At 44.8% G+C, this 14,440-nt stretch overlaps 1 long non-coding RNA gene across 1 annotated transcript in view; it reads left to right on the top strand.

Moving 5' to 3' along the window:
- The first annotated feature begins 10,977 nt into the window (after positions 1 to 10,977).
- LOC106724959 overlaps positions 10,978 to 14,440 on the top strand; it is a 7,775-nt gene continuing 4,312 nt past the window's right edge. Inside the window, exon 1 of the long non-coding RNA XR_001360780.1 lies at positions 10,978 to 11,453. This is a non-coding gene — a long non-coding RNA (uncharacterized LOC106724959). The remainder of the gene's footprint in view (positions 11,454 to 14,440) is intronic.

Genomic DNA, 14,440 nt, shown 5'->3' with positions numbered 1-14,440 from the left:
TTTCCCAGCTACAATCATGATAAAAATGACAGTAACACATTTCAGGGCCAGATGGCTAGAGCTAAACTCAACCAACGTTTTGTTTTCACCTTATTAGGGAGTTTATTGGGGCGTTTACAGGCATGGGTGTTAGCTCTTGTTTTTTTGATGGGAAAGTTTCTGTCTAGACTGCTTCTGCCTTTATTGCACCTTCTAAGGTTGTACAAATATATATACAATCTCGCACCACTTAACAACAGATACTGTACTGAATACTTTAGGCAACTGTAACACAGTGATAAACACAAGCACATTATACAGCTGTACGAAAATATTGTTTCTTTATATCCTTATTCTATAAGCTTTTTTTCTATTTAAGTTTTTTTTTTACTTTTTAAACCTTTTGTTAAAAACTAAGACAAAAACACACGTTAGCCTAGACCTACTCAGGGTCAGGATCATCAAGATGTGTCTTCCACGTCCGCCCCTGGTCCCCCTGCAGTGTCCTCGGGCTGTGACACTCCGGGAGCTGTCACGTACGATAGCAGTGCCTTCTGGAGCACCTCCAGAAGGACTGCCCTAGGCTCCTCCTGAGGGGGGTCGCTCCTCAGAAATATGTCCATGGTCATTGACTTCTTTTGTTTCTTTTTTCTAATCAGAGATTTGCTTGCAAGTACGTAAGGCATCATGAACATTGCTATTAATGAAAACCTTTCAGTGTTGGGGTCCGTGTTTTCAAACTTTTTAAGGAGCTTGATGCAATCTGCAAAAGCTTCTGCTAACAGCTTTCACTAAGAATTTCCTTGGGGGTTGGGCCTTCTTTTTTCTTCTGCCGGTTCTTTTTCTCTGATCTCTTCTTCAGCTATGCACTCCTCATTAGCTAATTCCTCAGGCACACCTCTAGAAGCACCCCAGTGTCACCCGCATCCACACCCAGCTTAAAGCTGTTTGCCATGGCAGCCTCAGCCCTGTTGATTTTTGCAGCCTTTGCGCTATGATGCTACAATGGCTATGTCACCAGGCGATAGGAAAATTTCAGCTCCATTTCTTGGGGGACCACTGTCATAGATGTAATCAGTCCTTGACAAAAACATCATTGTGCAGCACTTGACTACTTTTCTAAGAATAGAGTTTACTATATATTCTTTAAAAAGTAGAAGAAATTGCCCTAGCCAGTTTGGCTCAGTGGATAGAGCGTTAGCCCATGGACTGAAAGGTCCCATGTTCAATTCCAGTCAAGGGCACATACCTCGGTTGCAGGCTCAATTCCCTGGCCCCGGTTGGGGTGCATGCAGAAGGCAATCAATCGCCGTGTCTCTCTCACATCAATGTTTCTCTCTCTGTCTCTCCTCTTCCCTTCCACTGTCTCTAAAAATCAATGGGAAAAATATTCTTAGGTGAGAATTAAACAAACAAAAAAAAGTAGAATAAATAAGTCAAAATGTAAGTCTACATATATTTATACATACAGTTGATTTTGCTGATTTTGGAAGTCTGTAAAAGTAGTGCCATCCTGTATCTCCTGGAACATGTTTTTTCATTCCGTATTGTGATTCCAAGATTCACCCCTGTTGATGCTCTTAGCCGGTTTATTTTGTTGTTACATAGTATTCCAGTGGATGCCATACCATAGTCCTTACCCCTTCTCCTGCTGAACAACTCAGATTGTTTCCAGTGCTTTGCTATTGTGGGAAATGTAGCAATGCATTCTTTTTTTAAAAAATATACTTTTATTGATTTTTTTACAGAGAGGAAGGGAGAGGGATAGAGCATTAGAAACATCGATGAGAGAGAAACATTGATCAGCTGCCTCCTGCACGCCCCCTACTGGGGATCAAGGCTGCAACCAACATACAGTATATGCCCTCGACCGGAATCGAACCCGGGACCTCTCAGTCTACGGCCCAACGCTCTATCCACTGAGCCAAACCGGTCAGGGCAGCAATGCACATTCTTAGTGCACCAGTGCATATGTGCATTTATAAAAGTGGATGTTAGGTCGTAGGGTAGCACACGCTCAACCTTGTGAAATGATGTCAGCTTCTGAAAGGGGCTCTAGTAGCCAGATAAACTTCCCTGCTGACAAATAATTCATTGCAACCACTGCTTGCAAGATCAAATCCAAACCTGCCCTTCCTTGCCAGTTTCAGTCAGGCCCCAACCTAAATTTCACACCTTTCCCTTAGCGTGCCCCCCTCCCCCCGCCCCCCAAGCACCTCCCACTCCAGTTGGACAGGTCTGCTCCTCAGTGTAGAACACAGCTTGCTCATTTTCAACAGAGAATCCCTGCTTCATTGCTAGTCCCTGACTTCCACTCCCCAACCCCCACTACTGCCCCCTGGGTTCTCCTTCCTATATAAACGCTACCTGATCATATAGCTGCTCACAGAACTCTGTACCCGGCTCCTAAAATGCCTGTTTTCTGCACCAGTCAGATGGCATCCGTCTTCACCCCACTCACATCTCAGGGTATTGACTTTCATGTTGCCTCATTGGAAAAATGAACATTCTAACCAAGCTGTGTAATCAGATTTATCTGAGAACTCAGCATTTCCAATTTTAGTATTTGGTACCTTTCTCATCACTTTCTTGACAGTGGAATTGCTTCCTTGGCAGCCAGGGGACAGATTAATTTTGAACCTGATGTTTCCCACGTAAATTTTGACATAATTATGTCTTATTTTCCCAATTAAATCATAGGCATCTTAAAGCAGAGGCCTTCTTTTATATTTCTTTGTCTTCTCCATAACATATAATATAGTCTCATATGCAGCAATAACTCATTCAACAAACAATTAATACTTCAGTGGAAATGTGAAAATGCAGAGGGCCATATATCTATTAGTAATAGCAACAAACAGGATCTAGAGCAGTGGTTCTCAACCTTCCTAATGCCGCAACCCTTTAATACAGTTCCTCATGTTGTGGTGACCCCCAACCATAAAATTATTTTCGTTGCTACTTCATAACTGTAATTTTGCTACTGTTATGAATCGTAATGTAAATATCTGATATGCAGGACGTATTTTCATTGTTACAAATTGAACATAACTAAAGCATAGTGATTAATCACAAAAACAATATGTAATTATATATGTGTTTTCCGATGGTCTTAGGCGACCCCTGTGAAAGGGTCGTTCGACCCCCAAAGGGGTCGCGACCCACAGGTTGAGAACCACTGATCTAGACAAAAATAAAATAGAAAGGTTTCTTTTTCCTAATGAAAGCATGAAAAAAGTATTTAGCACAGTGAGGCTTTCTACACTTAGCCACACTTCCTGTAAAATTACTTTTTCTAAATGTATCCAAGTTAAATATTAATAATATATTCTAGCACAGAGTATATAATATATATCTAAACATATGTGTGTATGTGTACACATATACACATGCATATATAGTCACAGGCAGCAGAGCGACATTTCAGTCAGCAGACTGCATACACATGGTGGTCCCGTAAGATTATAGTGGAAGCTGTCTCCCACCTGTCATAGTGTCAACGCATTACTCATGTGTTTGTGGTGATGCTGCTGTAAACACACCTGCACTGCCAGTCCCATAACAGAATAGCACATGCAATTATATACAGCACATAGAGTTGATAATACTAATAAACAACTGTTCTGGTTGATGTATTTACTATATTCTTATTTTAGAATGTACTTTTTCTACTTATAAAAAGTTTGCTGTAAAAGTCTGCCATGTCACACCAGCAGCAGCCTCATACATCTTTTCTTCATGGAGTCTCTTGATTGAATCATTTTCTCTTGAGCTTGATTTAATCTCATGTTGTTTTGTAGAGTAACATGATGCACGGGTTTATAGCCTAGAGTCTAGGCCAGTGATGGCGAACCTATGACACGCGTGTCAGAGGTGATACGCAAACTCATTTTTTTGGTTGATTTTTCTTTGTTAAATGGCATTTAAATATATAAAATAAATATCAAAAATATAAGTCTTTGTTTTACTATGGTTGCAAATATCAAAAAATTTCTATATGTGACATGGCACCAGAGTTAAGTTAGGGTTTTTCAAAATGCTGACACGCTGAGCTCAAAAGGTTCACCATCACTGGCCTAAACCATACAGCCCAGGTGTGAAGTAGGCAATACCATCTAGGTCGATATAAGTGCACTCTATGATGTTCACACAACGACAACATCATCAATGACACATTTCTCAGCATGTGTCTCCATTGTCAAGCAATGCATGATTATAGAATGAGAAGTTCCAAGTGAAAGACGGTGATTAGCTCCAGGTATCAGGCACAGCGTTCAGACTGGTGAGGTAGATGCAGGGAGATGTAAGCTACCAGGAGTGTTTTAGTTGTAGGACTGGGTGGTTGGTTTGTTTGGTTTATTATACAATTCTGTTTTGTAATTAACATGTTCCATGTAAACTTTTATATTTCAAATACGCAATATGCAAGTTGGATGGAGGAAGAAAAAATTATCAGCTGGGAAACTAGTTAGGAAGAAGTTCTTACAGATACATAGGCGGGAGATAGGTAAGGACTAGGCCATCCAAACCAGTGCATTTTAAACTATAGTCTCAGCAACAGAATCTTTTCCCCTGTCCAAACGAAACTGTATTTACAAGAGGGAAAAGCAGAGGTCCTCTGGTAGAAATTTTGGGTTGCTTTTTCACTCTTTCATATCCGTCCGTGGAACAAGGTAGAGTTCTCTATTTCGTTAAGCGACTGTGTTGCTCACGGGTGATAATGTGTAAGAAGGAATTTGAAGCCAGTTAGGCCAGTTACCCACCTACCGGCTGAATCCTTTCATCGCCAGTTGTGCGCTGTGTAAGCAATTCCCTGGTATGTGACTTCCTCTGTTTCTTCCAAAGATAGAGCATTTGCTGTGTTCTACAGCCTCTGGAAACAAAGATGGTAAGAAGTAGGTTTTGCCCCTATACTAATTAATGGAAACAGAATCCAACTGTATAGAAAAAAGGTCATATAATTGATTGATAGTAATATAATACACCTGTGCTCTAGGTGCCATGGTGGGCCAGGCGAGTGGAATAAGAAATTCCACTTTGGGTCAGGAAGCTGATGGAGCAGCGGAGATACTGGGCCTAGGCTTTGCCGGACAGCCATTGGCCAGATGGAGAAAGGAGGTAAGGCAAGGCCGTTACAGGAGGAGGGACTGGCCAGGGCTAGTAACTAAGGCCTGAAAGCACACTGTGTCTGGCACGGAGAGAGCCAGCAAGGCCTGGACCACTGGGGTGTGGCAGAGAGGGGCTGGGGAGTGGCTGCCCAACAAGGGAAGGATTTATTCTGGAGGCAATTGGGAGTCCTGGAGATTCTCGGACAAGTTTTTCAAAGTTATTTCAGCCCACAGTCTGGAGTACAGATTGGAAAGTAGACAGAGACTGAAGACGGTGAATCCAAAAGAGGCACCAAATATGGAAGCCTGGGCTGCGGTCCGGTAGGGAAGATAGACCTCAGTGCACATCTTCTTGACTTAAAAGTAGCTCTTCTTTTGCCCTAGCCCAGTGGTCGGCAAACTGCGGCTCGCGAGCCACATGCAGCTCTTTGGCCCCTTGAGTGTGGCTCTTCCTAAATCTTAGAAGTACCCTAATTAAATTAATAACAATGTACCTACCTATATAGTTTAAGTTTAAAAAATTTGGCTCTCAAAAGAAATTTCAGTCATTGTACTGTTGATATTTGGCTCTGTTGACTAATGAGTTTGCCGACCACTGCGGCCTAGTCAGTTTGGCTCAGTGGATAGAGCGTAAGCTGTGGCTAGAAGGGTCCTGGGTTCGATTCTGGTCAAGGGCACGCCCGGGCTCTAGTCCTGGTGTGTGCAGGAGGCAACCAATCGATGTGTTTCTCTCACATTGATATTTCTCTCTGTCTCTCCTGCTCTCTTCCGCTCTCTCTAAAAATCAGTGGGCGGGGGGTAAGGGGGTAAGAGTAGCTCTTCTTTTGGATAAGACCCATTTGCAGGCATGGGTCAAAACCAGAGTCATATAGTTGGAAGAAAGCAATTTGCTACCTTATCTTTGACAATAGCATTCTCGATGCAATGTGTTCAGGCCTGGAATAAGCAAGAAAATAACAAAATTTACGATCCCTGGTGGTTGCTTTTTAATCATTGGGGGGGGCGGGGGGGGGTGGCTGCATAGCATTGTCATCAAGCAACTTTGAAGTTAAAATGTTTGCATTCAGACCCTAACCATGCTATTTATAGTCGTGTCTTGGGCAAGACACTTTCCATGTAAAATGGGCCGGCAGCACGACCTCATAGGGTTGTTTTGGAGAATAAATGAGAAAATGTAGAGGTTGCCTTTAGCGCTGCGCCTGGAACATCATTTATATTCAACTGGTAGTTATTATTAATTTCTAACTCCAGTTATTGCTCGAGAGCAATTATGAAACTGCTCTAAATTTAGCCAGCTGGTTTCTCTTGCCAGCAAAATGCCCAGGTCCAACAGGGGTGAAACATTCTGTCTGGACATGCATCGCCCTGTCCCCTCTCTGCTCCCTCCACAGCGCTAGCCTGCTCCATGTCTCCCAAGTGGTATTGTCAGGGGAAGCCCCATCTTCCCCTCCCTCTGGGACACTGCTCCCAGGCTGGCCTGTGCGCTAATGGGACAGCAGCACGCCCGGAAGCAGCTCACCTCTCGCATGAAGGCTGGGCCTGGACTCGCTCCATCTGCCCCATCAGTTGTCGCACGTGTGCATAGGAAGAAAGACCCTGGGGTCTGGCTTCAGCCTCAGTGTGGGTGGGTGGGCATCACCACTTCTGCTGGGACCAGAGCAGGAGGTCTCTTCCTTAGTTGAACTCACCATCTTTTTTTCCTCCACAATCAGCTTCTCTTCTCACTCTTGCTATTCTTCACCGGTTCTTTTAGGAATATTAGAAGTTGAAATATGCATCTCTGTTCTGCCTGCCTGTGGCACTTCTGCTGTTGTCATTAAAATATTTACAGTGTTAATAGTAATACTTTGCCCTTCTGTTGCACCTTTCATCAGAGGATCTCAAAAAGCACGCCTAGATATTCACACCAGACACCCAGAAAGAGGGAGATGGTGCGAGAGGAGGAGCTGGATGTGCCCAAGAGCTTGCTCCATGCCCAGAGCAGGGAACCTTGGGTCACTGGCTTCTTCCTGCTGATGACTCACTGCTCTCTGAGGGCATTAGTGGTACTTCCCCACCAGACTGTGTTTAGGGCTTCCCAGGGGGCCCGGCCCACAGCTCTCAGTCACACTGCCCCCTCCCTGTGAGTAACCCTGGGACACCATTCCTTCTGGAGCAGGGGGTGTATCACATCCCTGATACTAGTGATTACCCTGTCACCCCGACACTTGTCTCCCACCTTCTGGATCCCAGGAATCAGGATGCCTTGGTGCCTCTAACTGGCTCAGTCTCTCACAGTGAGTTGCAAGTACAGTGAGTATTCCTCCTTAAACCTCCAAGCCACAGCCCTGCTGTACCTCCCTCCTTCCTGGGTGGCTAACATCATTCTTCATACATACCACCCTTCTGATGAGATTAGAAATAATTATAATTCTCATTCCAAATTCACTCCCACCTCACAAAAAAAACCCCACCAAAAACAACAAAAAGATAACTTGGGGACTTCTCTCAATTATTCCTATTCCTTTATCATTACCACCTCTATCATAAGAGCATGTGGTTTCTTCTGTTACTGAAAGCAGGCTTCGTGTTCACTGTAATTCAGACTGGCATTCCGCCCAAGTTTGTTCCCCTAGTGCCCACCCGGCCCCACTTGGAACACCATAGTGGATGTGCCAGTGTAAGCAGACTGCCTTCTCCATGATGGGCAGCCCTGGCCCCAGACCTTCCCTTCTGCTCTCATAGGCCTGGCCCATCACACACCTTCACCTGGAGTCATTTCCCATTAATACAAGGCATCAAATAATTATTGAAGATCTATTATAGGATGATAAGCCATAGGTCTTTAGTTCCTTGGTCATGTAAATATTGTTAGTCTCTTCCCAAAGAAGTATAAATTTAATTTTTGAATAGATAGTACATTCCAATGGTTCCAAGTAAAAATGTATATATTAAAAGGTAGGTTACACTTCTCCTCCTCCCAGGACCAAACTAGAATTACAACCTAAATATAGAGCAGTCAGCCTGAATAGCCAACGGAAGACAAGCTGAAGAGAAATCTTGTAACCAAGGATTTACAGGAAAGGCCACATCGAGACCGGTAGGAAGGACAAAGACGTGAAAAGGGCTGGCCCTGCTCTCACCGGTGGTGGCTGAAATTCTGGAGGGAGATCCAGCTGCAAAGTTCCCCTGAGAAGGGTGGGGTCCCAACCGCAAACCAGGCTTCCTAGCCCAGAGCACCCGAAACAGGAAGAGGCACCCACATAACATCTGGCTGTGAAATCAGTGGGGATTCAGTACTCCAGCACAGACAGGAGTCTGCTAGGGACACAGACACCCTCTTAAAAGGCCAATCACAAAGTCTCACTCTCAGCCACGCCCCCTGGGTTTGGTGGAGGGAGGGTGAAGGGAGTGGAGTTGAGTGAGGAGAGACTGGCCTTTGTGGCTCTGGGGAGGGAGTGAGGGACTCCTGTGCTGAGTCACTCCCCACACACAGACACCACCTTTCATGGGTGGAGCACTCCTCCCGACAAACATCCTCCAGACAAACTGGTCCTCTGATTGCTTCTTTTCTAGAATAAGATTATTCACTTGAAACCTTAATAGAAATACCATGTTCCACATTGACAGGGAGTTTGCTAATCTCTCAGATGAAAATGGTGGGATTGAGTGGTGGATGGACAGGCAATGAGTGCAACTCTCAGAGATATGGAATTTGCAAAAGGATGTCGGACATACCTGATGTCTGGAAAAAAAATGTATAGTAGGTGGACTCAGTGATGGTTTAGTTCTTTTAAGCAAAAGGGCAAAATTTCACCCTCCTCCTGGAGAATTGTGGAGACAGGTGAAGGAGGAAAATGTGACTTAACTAAAGCTGATGTTTCACTAATAAAAACTGAGTTTTTTTAATATGTTTTTAAATTGATTTTAAAGAGAGATGAAGGGAGAAGGAGAGAGAGAGAGAGAAACTTCGACTAGCTGCCTCCCGAACACACCCCACTGGGAATGGAACGGCCCCTCATTGCATGGGATGACACCCAACCAACTGAGCCACACCAGACAGGGCAAAACTGAGGAATTTATTAATTTAAAGATAGTTTCCTCATTATCCACTATTTTTTAGATGTTTCATTTCTTGTATATTTTGCACACTTCTATTGTGATTTTCCTTTCCAAAAAATCCGACTTGCTTAAATGAATGTATATTTAAAAAGTTAAAAACGACATAGTGAAATCTACTTTATTTGTCCTTTCCTCAAATAAAATAAGATAAACACACGCCTAGCAATTTAATTTTGTTATTCAAACAAAGGTGTTTTGATCTCTTGGAGGCACTAATACAGTGGTTCTCAACCTTCTGGCCTTTTAAATACAGTTCCTCATGTTGTGACCCAACCATAAATTTATTTTCGTTGCTACTTCATAACTGTAATGTTGCTACTGTTATGAATCATAATGTAAATATCTGATATGCAGGATGGTCTTAGGCGACCCCTGTGAAAGGGTCGTTCGACCGCCAAAGGGGTCGCGACCCACAGGTTGAGAACCGCTGCACTAATAGAACCTACAGAAAAATATGTCAACACCTTGATTTCTTGATTCCCAGTGAGAAATGTACTTGTAACTCACATCAGAATACTTAGAGTATTGATTTGACTGGTGTGTTTCTCCTGGCTTTAAAAGCACGTGGAAGCCAAATTGTAATGACAAGTTTTCTTGAGGAGAAGGGACCCAGATAAAAGGATCTTGGTGCTTGTTAGAGGATCTGACGATTTGATGTGTCTCTCTCTACAAAAGGAATGCATACCAGCAGCTACAGAGCTCCACATGGTTGAAGACATGCTACCAATTTTCTCCCCTGGGATTTCCCATTTTTTATGTTTCACTAGAGGCCTAGTGCATGAAACTCACACACTTGGGGGCAGGGGTGGGGAGGGTCCCTCGGACAGGCCTGTGCGCTCTGGGAGCCCTTGGGGGATTTCTGACTATGGAAGTGGGCCTAAGGCATCAGTCGGACATTGTTAGTGCTGCCACGGAGGCGGGAGAGGCTCCTGCCACCACTGCACTTGCCAGTTGTGAGCTCGGCTTTTGGCTGAGTGGTGCTCCCCCTGTGGGAGCACACTGACTACCAGAGGGCAGCTCCTGTATTGAGTGTCTGCCCTCTTGTGGTCAGTGTGTGTCATAGCGACTGGTCATTTCATTGTTCTGTCTATTTGCATATTAGCCTTTTATTATATAGGATTTGCTCATCTCATTTTATTAACATACTAGAGGCCCGGTGCATGAAATTCGTGCATGGGTGGGGTCCCTAGGCCTGGCCGGTGATCAGGGCCGGTTGGGGCCAGGCCGATCAGGGCCAGGCCAGAGAAGAGGGAACGGTCACCGGGCCAGGAGTGGAAGGAATGGACACTGGATGCCGACGCCACCATCATCGGTGCCCCACCATCATCGGCACCCACCACCACATGGTTCCCCGCCTCCCCCCTCCTCCTTCCCTCACTGCTGCACCGCCACCATGACAGGTGGGCAGTGGGCCAATCAGGGCCTGTTGGCTTGGGGGAGGGACAGGGCATGGGAGGTTGGCCACCAGCCCCAAGGAGGGAGCTGGCCCTTGGGCCTCCTGGGAAAGGGGCTGCACCTGTCGCCACCCACCTCTGGTTCCCTGTCCCAGCCCGGGACCCAGCCCCGATCAGGTGATTGGGGCCTGCCAGCCAGGGGGAGGGACTGTGGGAGGTCAGCCGGCCCGGGGAGGTTGGCTGTGGGAGCACACTGACCACCAGGGGGCAGGTCCTGCATTGAGCGTCTGGCGCCTGGTGGTCAGTGCGCGTCATAGCGACCAGTCATTCTGGTCATTCCGGATGTTCAGAACGTTTAGGCTTTCATATTATATAGATTCTTTCTTTAGATTTATTAATATGATCCTTAGCCTAAACTTTCCTGATGATAAGAATCACCTGGAATGGTTGGAAAAATAGATTTCTAAATAAGAATTTCTAAGGGAAAGGCCTGGTATTCTGTATAATTAGCAAATGGCCCAAGGGTTTGTTTTTTGTGCTTTTTTTTTCTTTAACCAGGAAGGTTTTGGAATGGACAAGTTGGTCTGGTGCACCTCAACATGTAACATTCCTACAAACCACCTGCAGATCCTGATTCCACTGGTCTAAACAGGGCCCGGGAGTCTCCATTCCTGGCCGCTCCCGGGCATTTAGCCTGGGGACCACATTCTGAGTGGCATGCCTCAGGGATTCTCAAGGCGTGCTCCAGGGCCCGCAGTATGGGCAGCAGCTGGGAACCTCTTACAAAGGCACACTCTCGGCCCCACTCCACACCGACTGAGCCAGGAAAAACTCTGGGGAAGGGCCCAGCCATCTGTTTGTAGGTCTCCAGGTGAGATTTTGATTCACACAAAAATTCAGGAACCGCAGAGTTAGACTTAGTGCTTCTTACTGCTTCTAAGTGGGAAGTTATGTCCCTTGAGATGAACCTTTGTACATTTCTAATTTTATTCATGTGTACACTTAGGTCATTTAACTCGATTTGGGGAGGTTCCTTACATGCACCTTTGTGAAGAGCTCAGGAACTATAGGCAAGAAAGGCACCTGGTAGTATTTGGGGGAACTTGTTCCTTGCTGTCTTTAAATTTAATTTTTCAAAATCACTGAAGAGACCATTTTGTTCTAACACAAGATACTAGGTTAAAGCGGGTTCCCAAATGCCTAAAGGGACCGAACACTCAGATAACACCCGTCAGTGAGGGAACGTGGTTCAGGGAGGAGGCGTGGCCTCAGCAAGCAGCTGCTCCTCAGCTCCACCCAGTCAGCGCCTCCGGGAATGTGGGACAGAGTGGTCACATCTCCCACATGCTCAGAGGAAGTCAGAAAGCCAATGTTTTGCGTGACATCTTTTGACTCTTAAATGGTGGCAGACTATTCAAACTTGTTGTAAATATTCTGTGTCTAACAAGCTAGCCTTCTGTTAGTGACTCTGCCTTCGAGGCACTAGTCCGGGGCGTGACTGCTGTCTCATAAAGAAGAGAAAGCCAAGCAGAGGCTCTAGTGGTTCATTTCTGTGAAACAAACCCCAAACCATACACCGTGCTGCTGTGAAAAGCCAGTCCATTCTCTCTAAGCAGCTCCCCGAGCAGCCAAGGATTAGAGCTCATGGAAATACTGGAACATTTTAAACTGGGACATGGACAGTTTCACATTGTGTAATCCATCAGGAAGCAAAGAATGCCTCATACTCATGACAGTGGGTCCAGGGGCAGGTCTAGATTTTGTGGGCCCTGAAGCTAATCCAATTTGGGGGAACCCTATTTAAGAAAAAGAATGTGACATGATGAATTAGTTATGAACGTACAGAGAGGTCTTAACTGAATGTGGGAAAATGTTTATGGTAGGTCTGATCAAATAATTGAATCGATACCCCCTCCCCTGGCAACTGGGATTAAAATAATTGAATCGATACCCCCTCCCTAAAGGCCACTTCACAACCGACATTCCCTTTCGCTTAGACCACATTCCACCTACTAAGACCATTATCCTTCCCCTTCGGACCTTCCCGGGATCCGGACCACCCAGGGAGTTCCCCACCGAAAAAGCCCGCCTGGAGTCCTTCAAAACCTCCGACTCCTCAAAAATGGGTGCTGGCGCCATTTGGGGCCTCAGCCCATTTGGTCTCCAGATGACCTAACGAGTTTATAAACCTTTACTACGTTTGGCCTCGTGCATTCCTCCTTCGGCCACCCTAACAGTTTACTTTTGCAAACTTTACAAAAAGTGAATGTGCTGGGAAAGGCCCACAAAAGCAAGGGCCCTGGAGCTTCCCGAGCTGCGGGCACACTGGCCTCTGACCTGGTGACCGCTGGGGCACAGGCAGAGGTTAGGGTCGGGCCAGATGGTTACTGCTCTGGGGCACTGGCGATGTTCTACTTCTTGACCTGGGTGGGAAGATTGGTTACAAGGGGATTCATTTTACAACTTTTTTTTTGTTGTTGTTAATCCTCACCCGAGGATATTTTTCCTGTTAATTTTTAGAGAGAGTGTAGGGGAGGGAGAGACAGAGAGAGAGAGAGAGACCGGGCCTGGGGATTGAGCCTGCAATGGAGGTATATGTCCTTGACCAAAATCAAACCTACAGCCCTTCCCTTCGTGGGCCGATGCTCTAACCACTGAGAGCAACCAGCTAGGGCCATTTTACAGCAATTTGATAAACTGTACACATGTTGTTTGCACCTTTAAGTACACAATTGTATTTTATAACTTAGAAAATCATTTGATCCTTTTCTAAGTCAGCAAAAATACTCATTTTATGGGGGTGAAGTAGGTCTTCAATAAATGTTTGTTTAATAAATGAACAGCCGAAACCGGTTTGGCTCAGTGGATAGAGCGTCGGCCTGCGGACTGAAAGGTCCCAGGTTCGATTCCGGTCAAGGGCATGTACCTGGGTTGCGGGCACATCCCCAGTAGGAGATGTGCAGGAGGCAGCTGATCGATGTTTCTCTCTCATCGATGTTTCTAACTCTCTATCTCTCTCCCTTCCTCTCTGTAAAAAATCAATAAAATATATTTAAAAAATAAATAAATGAACAAATGAGTGATTTCAAGTCTATTCAACCAATATATATCAAAGGCCTAAATGTGTAAGATCCCTACTAGGTATTGTGTTATTAAATACATTATATTTTTTGCTATTTAATATTTAAGCAAACTTTAATGAAAGAAATAAAATACCTATATTTTATTTTATTTTGCCATATTTTAAAAGTTAATCTTGACCCTGGCCAGGTAGCTCAGTTGGTTGGAGCATCATTCCATATATCAAAAGGTTGCAGGTTCAATTCCTGGTCAGGGTGCATACAGGAAGTAACTAATTGATGTTTCTTTTTCACATCAATGTTTCTCTCTCTCTCTCTCTCTCTCTCACCCCCTTTTCTCTCTAAAATCAATAAACAAATCCTTGGGTGAGAATTTTTTAAAAAGTTAATTGTATTCTTTTACTATTGTTTTACATATAAATGAAAAATGTAAATACACATATACTGGATACAGGCTTTAAAAAGAAAAAAATGTAGCTTTAAAGATGTTTAATTTACAATCATACAATTTTAAAAAATGTTAGGTAGCGGGAACAGAAAAACAGAAGAAATTGGTTGGTATCTACTAAAGACCAGACATGCATAATTTAAAAATCATGCATAATTTTCCTACATTAACATAACCACTGTTATTATTTTACTAGTGGCCCATTGCATGAAGATTCGTGCAATAGGCCTTCCTTCCCCTGGCTGCCAGCACCAGTTTTCCTCTGGCACCCGGGACCCAGGCCTTTGGTCCGGCCACAGCAGCGAGGCTTGGCTTCTCTGCTCTGGCTGC

The sequence above is a fragment of the Myotis brandtii genome, unplaced genomic scaffold, assembly GCF_000412655.1.
Source record: "Myotis brandtii unplaced genomic scaffold, ASM41265v1 scaffold127, whole genome shotgun sequence".
In the NCBI taxonomy this organism is placed as follows: domain Eukaryota; kingdom Metazoa; phylum Chordata; class Mammalia; order Chiroptera; family Vespertilionidae; genus Myotis; species Myotis brandtii.
This window is presented reverse-complemented; position numbering and strand designations above follow the sequence as displayed.